Here is a 9,294-nt window from a genome sequence, read left to right as displayed (position 1 = left end):
GCTGATTGCTTAAGGGGCTTTCTAACTTCAGGATTACATGAACGTTAACCTTTAATGCAAGCTATCCCGCATTTGGGGGACTTTCCATGCATGTCAGGAACCAAAGTGCCACCATTCTCAGCAGAGAGTCTAGTTCAATCATAGTTTTGCACAATAATGTACATATCTTAAAACACTTATTTTTCTTTGTTTTAATCAATTTCTCTTGACTTGTCATTAGTATTTCAAGCATACTGCTGAATCATTCTCTCTCTCTCTTTTTTTTTAAAGTCTTTATTGAATTTGTTACAATATTTCTTCTTCTTTTTTTTTTTTTATGTTTTGGTTTTTTGGCCACAAGGCATGTGAGATCTTAGCTCCCCGAACAGGGATCGAACCCGCACCACCTACATTGGAAGGTGAAGTCTTAACCACTGGACCTCCACGGAAGTCCCCTGAGTCCATGTCTCTTCCCTTGTTTATTTTCTGCACATGCGCCGTGGGACAGGAAGCAGCAGGAGACGATCCCTCACTGACTACTGTCATTTAGTGCTCTGCAACTTCTTCTGCTGCATGGTTTATTTTTTTTTTAATTCACACACACACTCACTTTATTAATGCTCTGCCCAGTGTAAAGCACATTACTGATGCTGCTTTACATTTGAGGAAATAGCAAAATGTCACCAGTGAGCTGGAAACAGAGAAATAATGGAGACTTAGGGCATTGCAGTTTCCAGAAATGTCTTAGTTTTCCAGTAACTTCCTTGCTTTGGATTAACATCAATCAACCCAATATTTCTAGAGTTAGTCTTATAGTGGGTGTTGTGTGAGATTCAAAAGAAGTATTTATTTATTTAGTTATTCACTCATCATTTAGCAAATGTTTATTGAGAGCCACCTGGCAGGTGCTGGGGATCTACTGGAAAGAAATTACAGTTTCAGTCTAGCCAGGTTGGCAGATGTAAGTGTTATGAGTGCTATGAAAAAAAGAAAAGCTGTCAAATTTATTTATTCAACATACCTTTCTTGACCCACCTCTGCTTCGTGCAAAGCATTAGTGTTACATACATTGGGAAGTGGATCAGCAGAGGCTTCCTGTGAGAGGAGTTGAGTGCCAGCTGAAATGCAGGGACTTTCTGAAGTCCTAGGTGAATGAGTTGCCTTTGTAGTGTGTGAGCCAGATGTCACCTGGGAGGCACTGGCAGAAATTTCCCTCCTGTCTTCCTACTGCCTGCCACCCTGAGAGCCGCACTTCACATGGACTGCCATTTCAAGGGAAGCGGCGGGAGCAACTATGGAAGCCACCTGAAGCTGGCAGGTGGAGAGGTCATCAGAAGAACCTGCAGTGGCAGTGGAGGGAAAAGGAGGCAGAGAGAGAAATCCTCCCAGCCACGGAAGGTTCTGAACAGGCCCAGGTGAGGGGTAAATGTAGGTCTCTATAGACGTTCCTGCTCTGTGCTCTGAAAATGGGAATTTCAATATCTTTTCCAACTTAGGTCTAAACCCTAAATCACATCAAGAACCATGCCTTCCCTCCCCTCAACCAACCATTCATTCCAGCAGCCATCAAATCAATCAGCCAAAACCTCACGTTTCTCACATTGGCTGGCCTTTCTCATCGAGCTCTTCCTCCATTTCTTTCCCCTTCTGGATGTTTCCAACCTTGGATGCACATTGGAATTATCTGGGGGGTACTTGAAAATACTGATGCTTGACTTCCATCTCAGAGATTCTGACTTAAATGGTCTGAAATATGGCCTGGGCATCATGATTTTTAAAAGCTCCTGAAGTAACTATAATGTACTAACAAAGTTGAGACTCATTAGTCTAAAAAATAATGTGATCAGTGCACCATCTAATTCACTAAAAGAAAGAGAGCACTGCTAATCATGTTCATGTGTTTGTTGGGGAAAAAAAAAATCACAAGCTTAAATTAGAACCATAGGTTTTTTGTTTTTTTTCCCTAAATTAATTAATTAAGTTCTGGCTACATTGGGTCTTCGTTGCTGCGCACAGGCTTTCTCTAGTTGCAGCGAGCAGGGGCTACTGTTCATTGTGGTGTGCGGGCTTCTCGTTGCGGTGGCTTCTCTTATGGCGAAGCACGGGTTCTAGGCATGCGGGCTTCAGTAGTTGTGTGGCTCAGAGGCTCTAGAGTGCAGGCTCAGTAGTTGTGATGTACGGGCTTAGTTGCTCTGCGGCATGTGGGATCTTCCCGGACCAGGGCTGGAACCTGTGTCCCCGGCATTGGCAGGCGGATTCTTAACCACTGCACCACCAGGAAAGCCCCTGAACCATAGGGTCTTAAATAGACATTTGGTTAAGGACTGTTGTCTATAAAGAGTTTCCAGGGAAGAAGATGAAGATGGCAGCGGCTGGGGGTTGGTCCTGGGAGACTGAGGGCTGCAGAGGACAGGCTGAAATGTGGTGTCGTTGGGAACACAGACAGCCTCCCACATTATAAAGGACATGCTCCCAGGACCCTATCCCAAGACCTCAGAAGGACGGGCAGCCTCAGCCAAGAAGTATAATATGCGGGTGGAAGATTATGAGCCCTGGTTGATGATGGCATGGGGTATGGTGAGGGATCCATGGTGTGTCTGGGACCACCCAGACCTGAGGTTGAACCAAGTCACTGGGACCTGGAAGTGTACATCAGGAACCGTGTGCACACGTCCCCCATGCCTGCTTCTTGGAATCTCGTGTGTCAGCAGCTCTTCAACTTCGTGGCCTTCATGTGGTTCATGTTTTGGGTGGAGGAGAATTACCCCACCCAGCAGCCCATGCGTGGAACCAAAGCAGCATCCTTATACTAATCTGCACCTGGAAGGGGTCCATGATCCCACCAGAGAAGCCGAGCTGGTGGTTTACTATGAGATCTGCACCCTAAGTAACTCCCTCATCCTTAGAGGTTGAACCTTAATGAAATCCCTAATGAAACAGTGGTGTGGAAAGAAAAAAGAAAAGAAAAAGAATAAAAGAGGTTCTAACCCAACTGTGGAGTTGTCTTGTAGAAACAAATCAAGAAAGAGGCAGTACAGTGTTAAGTCTGTGGTGGTGTCATCTACTGAGTGTTTTTGTCCCCCTTGAATTCATATGTTGAAATCCTAACTCCCAATGTAATGGTAAAAGGAGGTGGGGCCTTTGGGGAGTAACTAGGTCATGAGGGTGGAGGCCTCATGAATGGGATTAGTGCCATTATGAAGAGACCCCAAAGAGCTGTCTCTCCCTCTTTCTGCCATATGAGGATACAATGAGAAGATGGCAGCCTGAAACCCAGAAGAGAACTCTTACCAGTATCCATTTGGTTTCAGTATCTGCTTATTGTTTAAGCCATCCGGTCTGTAACACTTTTGTTTTAGCAGCCCAAGCTGACTAAGACATGTTGTGACAATTAATCACGGAAGCTGGCATAAGGTAAGGCAAAGAGTTGTAAACAAGCATTATCATGTTGGATTTATCAGGAGAGGGCTTGCCCAGGGTTTTATGAGAAATTTTATATGATTTAGTCATTTCCTTCATTTGAGCATGTGAACAAAAGATAGCTTAATGCATTGAACAGTGACAGTCCTATGAGGAGTTGATTGCCTTCTTTAGATAGCTGAAGGGTTGTGTCATAGAATGAAAATTAGATTTATTGTTTGGAGCCAGAGGGAAGAATGAGGATCAAAAAGGAAATGCTACATGGAAGCATATTTACATTCAATATGAGGGGAGAGATGTTATCTTTTCAAAATGCTGCCAAGTAGTGAAATGGGCAGCCCCAAGAGGTAGAGACATTCTTGACTCACTAAATATTCAAAGATTGCAAAATCTTTTATTGGTTATTCTGTTTGTGAGAGATGTGTATATGTTAGAGAGGTGATAGGAAGAGTCATGACATCCACAAGTCAATGTGATGTGAATGCTCCTGTTTAAACATGTACATATGTGTAACACATATTTAACAGTGTAGAACTTAGATTTTTCTTTATTAAAAAAATAAAACCTGAAATGAGAAAAGAGAATGCAGCCAAGGTTGAGGCTTGGATCCTATGAAAGTCAGGACATGGGTAAGGGTCTTTCTTCACATCTCTATTCCTTACACTGCTCAGTGTCACTTAGGAAAAGTGGCCTAGGATAGGGTTGGCAATCTACCATGTACATACAGAGGAGGGGCTTGGGTCAGCCGTCAAAAGACTGAGATAAAATGCAGTGTGAACTTGATGTTCTCTAACCTTTCTGTAGCGTTCTCCTGCCTTGCATGAACCCTATTCCTTGACCCTTGAATCTCCAAACTATCATGCTGCCTTTCTAAACCTGCCCCCTACCTTCAGGGTGTCTGCTGCAGAGTGCCATCTGTCTCATGCCTGTTACTCAGTCCCTCCCCCTCCAACCTCCTCTTCAAACTTTCCAGTCTGTTCAATCTCCAAAGATAATGATCTGAGAAATTTATATCAATATTAGTGTTTTGAATGGCCACTGACTCACCTATCCTTAGGAAGCAAGAATGTAAGTGGAGGTAATGTAAGTGGAGGGATATGTGTGGTAGATTTGGAGGGTAGAGGTTGTGCGTGGACCCGGGGAGAACCTTTTTCTTGTCCTCAGTCCTAGGGCCAGGCAACCTGGAAGCCCATTTGCAAGACTGCCAAATTTTGATTTAATTTATGGGTATAGAGATAAAAAAGTGCTACCTTTCTTAGACAAGGATTTCTTTCTTTTACAAAACCAGGCGTGTTATAGACATTGTTCCTGTGTTATACCAGGAATAATTTCTATGAATAATAACTATGAAAAAATTCCCATAAAAAGTTCAATTTTAGCTTGGAAGAGAAAGTAAAAATAGTACCTCTTCAAAGTAGCAGAAGAAATATTTGCTTTCATAGAAAGGACATCATCTGTTTCCTGTAATGAACACCACTCTTGCAGCACCCATGGGGCTTAGGGCTTCTCTTAAGAATTTTATTTCAGTGGAATGCCATAAAAGGATGAAACTGGGAGCTTTTAAAAATTTTTTTCAAATTCTATTTTGGCTGCGTTGGGTCTTCGTTGCTGCGTGTGAGCTTTCTCTAGTTGCAGTGAGCGGGGCTACTCTTCATTGCCGTGCGTGGGCTTCTCATTGTGGTGGCTTCTCTTGTTGTGAAGCACAGGTTCTAGGCGTGCGGGCTTCAGTAGTTGTGACTCGCGGGCTCTAGAGCGCAGGCTCAGTAGTTGTGGCGCACGGGCTTAACTGCTCCACGGCGTGCGGGATCTTCCCAGACCAGGGCTTGAAGCTGTGTCCCCTGCATTGGCAGGTGGATTCTTAACCACTGCACCACCAGGGAAGTCCCCAGTAGCTTTTTTCTTAAGAAAAAAATAGCAATAGATTTTCTTCTGTCTGGGAAGATTTTTTGAATCATTTTCCCCCTGGTTTTACTTTTTATTTTATTTACTTATTTATTTATTTAGAGTACCCTCATCTTTATTCGGGAAGGGGAGAAAGGGAATTCTGGTTGTCACCCACCCTACCCTGCTAAGGGGCTAAGGGGCTAAGCTTGCTGTCCCCGGCCCCTCTTTCTTTCGTGGGGGAGGAGGGAGGGCCAGGTGGGCGTGGCCATCGGGAACTAGTGGAGGGTGAGTGGGCGGGAGGGGGAGATGTGGGACACCCAGGGCAGGGAGGGGCAGCTAGCATTGTGTTTGCATGCTGTGCCAGGGTGGGAGGCCAGGTGCGCCAGGAGGGCCCCGGCAGGAGGACTGTCAGTTACACGTGTGTGAATCGGGGAAGTGCAGGTGGTGTTGGACCTCTTGAGGTTCTGCTCGCTTCTGAACTGGCCTCCCACTTGCACCTCCAGGCCTCAGCTTGCCTAATCTGTGGTATGAGCAGGTATTCACCCTTTGAGGCTGCAGGGGAGGAAGAGGGAGGCCGGGAGTCGGGGGTAGGAGCAAAGCTAGCGGGTGGCACACAAGCAGGATGAGGGCCCCAGCAGGCGGCTACCATAAATACTACCAGAGTTAAGCCAATCCCGAGCTATAATGTGTCTTGAGCTGAACCTTCCTCTCTCTCTGTGTCTGACTCCCCTTTGTACTCTACCCTCCACATCCCAGGCACCCACTAATCCAGCTTCTTGCCATCATCCTCCTGGTGGGTGTCACCATCATGCCCGTTCTTGTCTTCCTTGGAGAGGTGGGCTGAGGAACCCAGCACAGAGAGCGAGAAGAGGCCGGTGCCCACGCTAGCTACCGGCAGCGAAGGGGGCTGCAGCCTCCCAGGCAGTGGGGTCAGGGGCTGGGCCAGAGCAGCTGGGACAGTTGGTGGGCTTGGAGCTCCTGTCGGCTGATGGGGCTCAGCTCAGGAGCAGCGCCCTGCTTGGCCCTCTGCTCTTGGGGAATGTAGGGCCGGACCTAGGCACATATCCCATTCAGCCTCTTGAAGATTTCAACCTGCTTGTGCGTCTTCACGTTCAAGCCGTAGGACATTTCGTAGTACGTCACTGTCGACTTAAAAAAAAAAAAAAATGGGGCTTCCTTGGTGGCGCAGTGGTTGGGAGTCCGCCTGCCGATGCAGGAGACACGGGTTCGTGCCCCGGTCTGGGAGGATCCCACATGCCGCGGAGCGGCTGGGCCCGTGAGGCACGGCCGCTGAGCCTGCGCGTCCGGAGCCTGTGCTCCGCAATGGGAGAGGCCACAACGGTGAGAGGCCCGCTGCACAACGTGAGAATTGCGAGTTAAGTTTTATTTGGAGCAAAACGAGGACTGCTGCCCGGAAGACAGCATCCCAGAGAGCTCTGAGAAACTGCTTCAAGGAGGCAGGTGGGAAGGTCAGTTTATATGTGATTTTGGTGCAGGGGAATACATGCAATCAAGCACATATTTTTGCAGAAGGTTGCTGCTAGTCTCGTGAAGGTTACTGCTATTCACAAGGAGCAGTTGTCACCATGAAGGATTTTAGTGCTTTTCTAGATATGAGGAGATACAGGATCTGGGCCCATAAAATTGTCTCCTGAAAATATCTAACTATCTGAAGGCCTGTTCTGCCAGTTTTTCCCAGAGCACCCAGTGCCTCATTTCTGCTCTCCACCTGAACTCCTTTCAGGGGGTGTTGAAAGTCAGCAGCTGCAGCAGCGCATGATTTAATCCTTGTAGAGGTAGATGGCAAGTGCCAATGGAAAATGCCAATTTGTAGTTGACATCACATAATGACTCTGCATCTCTGGCTTCTCGCTGGCCTGCTTGTCACATTTGAGTTTCAGACTGTGGTACTGAGCTTGCAGCAGCTGAAACTCGTCTTTGATACGGTGGCGGGACTCTGAGGCGGTGAATTTGAGTTGCTGGGTTAGGTGCGATGCGTGGGATGCCTGCTTTGTGGAAACACCTTGTTTGTTGCGGTGGGGGGCGCGGAATGCTTCCCAGCTGTGCGCCCAGGCTAGGACTGCTTGTGGCACCAGGTGGCTGGGCCTTTGTCCAGGCGGCACGGATCCGCAGCTCCTGGGGCCGCCGCCGCAGCCTCTGGTGCCCAGCCTCACCCGCTTCCTGCTTCCTGGTTTTTAAAGTCTGTCTTTTACATGTCTTATCCAAATTTTGTAAATCAGACTTCTCTCCCTCCCCTAAGAGCATAAATAGGTCTTTTCTGTGTGGAGGTGTATTTTTTTTCTTCCATTGGGGATCAACTCTCAAGACAGGATGTGGGTAAGAGTAGCAAACGTCTGAGAAAGTGAGCTGCAATATATTTTATTTCCCCCTGCCATAATCAAGGACTAGCAGTCAAACACAAGTTAAAATTTCCTTCTCCTCAACACTGTCAACCTCACTTCTAGAAATTCTTCTGGGAAATTTTATCTGGTCGACAACTGGAAGAATAATTCAACACACATGTTCACACACATACATGTTCATACACACACACAGCCTAGCTCTCCCTTTGGCCTCACTTTTGCTTTCACAGGCATTTATGACCAGTTTGAAAGGGGACTTATAGTGAGGTGGCAATGTCCTAAAATCTCATTCTTTGAGGAGCATGGCCCCCAGTAAGAGTTACCACCTGAAGTCGCATGTTTCCCTCGTGTTGTGTTCCTGGGTTGGCCAAGCCACAGAGACTTGGCAGGAAAACGACCCATTGGCATATAGGTAGGCAGGTTCACTCCTGATTATGTAGAATAGATCAGGGCTATCTTTCATGTATTTATGAATTTATGAATCACTGGGAATCTTGTTAATGTATAGATTAGAATTCAGCGAACTTCTGGAATAGGGCCCAAGAGCCTGCATCTTGATGTGTTTGCGGGGGGAGAGGTGAGCTCCTTTCCTTCTACTCCAGCCATCTTGAGCTCCTCCCCATGGAGTCTGCATTTCTAACAAGTTCCCAGGTGATGCAAATGCTGCTGCTCTGTGGCACAGAAGAGCACCTCTCCCTGACCTTCTCTTCTCTACCTTCCCATCAGAGAATTTTAGAACTGGAAGGGATCTTGAACATCTTGTTGAATTACTCCTAAAATACTGGGCTGGGGAGTGGTCTCACCTGAACCACTGGGGGAGCTTTAAAAACCTAGACTCCCAGAAGTTCTGATTCAGTCCCAGGCATCTGTATTCTTTCAAAGCTTCCCAGATCAACTGGAGGTGAAAAAAGGCTTTGAACTATTAACTGTCTCCTTTTATAAATAAGGAAGCAGGTTGTGAGTGATTACGTGACTTGCCCAATAAGACCTAGTTAGTGACAGCAAGGGGACCAGAACTTAGAGACCCTTTCCAGCCCACCGCCCTCCTATTTCCTCTTTGGCTGCCCAGGGCAGTAGCTTATGCTAAGAAAGGAAAACAACTTCCCACCCCAATTCTTTAGGATGAATAAAAGCCAAGTCCAGTGCTGTTTACTGGCATGCCATTTCACCCAGAACATTTTCCTCTGCTGGAAGCAAGCCCAAAGAGGTCTAAGGGGCATTTGTTTCTATCCTACTCTGGCAGAAAGTTGCATGGACAAGTGCACTGTGGAACCGGAAATGGACATGTTTCACATCATATTCTCCTGGGAGATAATTTCATACTTTAAAAGGTTTTTGTTCCTAGGTGTTTTGGACACCGAATGAAAATATCTGTGCTTTCCGTGGCTTCCATGTAATCAACAATCCTAAAATTGACATGTTGTAATCCTTTCTTCCTAGAACCTGAAGCTTTCTTGTTTATTTTCATCTCAGCTGCCATAGCTCCTGGATTGGGTTGCCTTTACCTGGTCTCTTTAATTTTTGGTGGAACGCTGAAACTTTGCACGAAGTCAACTTCTCCCTCCTTACTGAGCTGTGCCAATTCGGAGAATGGAACTGTGGTTTGGGTTATTCCTTCTGTCTGGGTAATTCCTGCTTTACCATTGTT

General features: G+C 46.5%; 2 pseudogenes; one reads left to right on the top strand and one right to left on the bottom strand.

Annotated features, from left to right (window-relative positions):
* The window catches only part of LOC103080522 (NADH dehydrogenase [ubiquinone] 1 beta subcomplex subunit 8, mitochondrial pseudogene), a 32,120-nt pseudogene extending 29,228 nt beyond the window's left edge, over positions 1-2,892 (top strand).
* A 3,154-nt stretch (positions 2,893-6,046) lies between these two features.
* On the bottom strand, positions 6,047-8,932 carry LOC103080244 (amino-terminal enhancer of split-like; annotated as a pseudogene).
* Positions 8,933-9,294: the final 362 nt, after the last annotated feature.

The sequence above is a fragment of the Lipotes vexillifer genome, unplaced genomic scaffold (assembly GCF_000442215.2).
Source record: "Lipotes vexillifer unplaced genomic scaffold, Lipotes_vexillifer_v1.1 scaffold43, whole genome shotgun sequence".
In the NCBI taxonomy this organism is placed as follows: domain Eukaryota; kingdom Metazoa; phylum Chordata; class Mammalia; order Artiodactyla; family Lipotidae; genus Lipotes; species Lipotes vexillifer.
The sequence above is the reverse complement of the archived record's forward strand: the minus strand, read 5'-3'. Positions and strand labels throughout refer to the sequence as shown.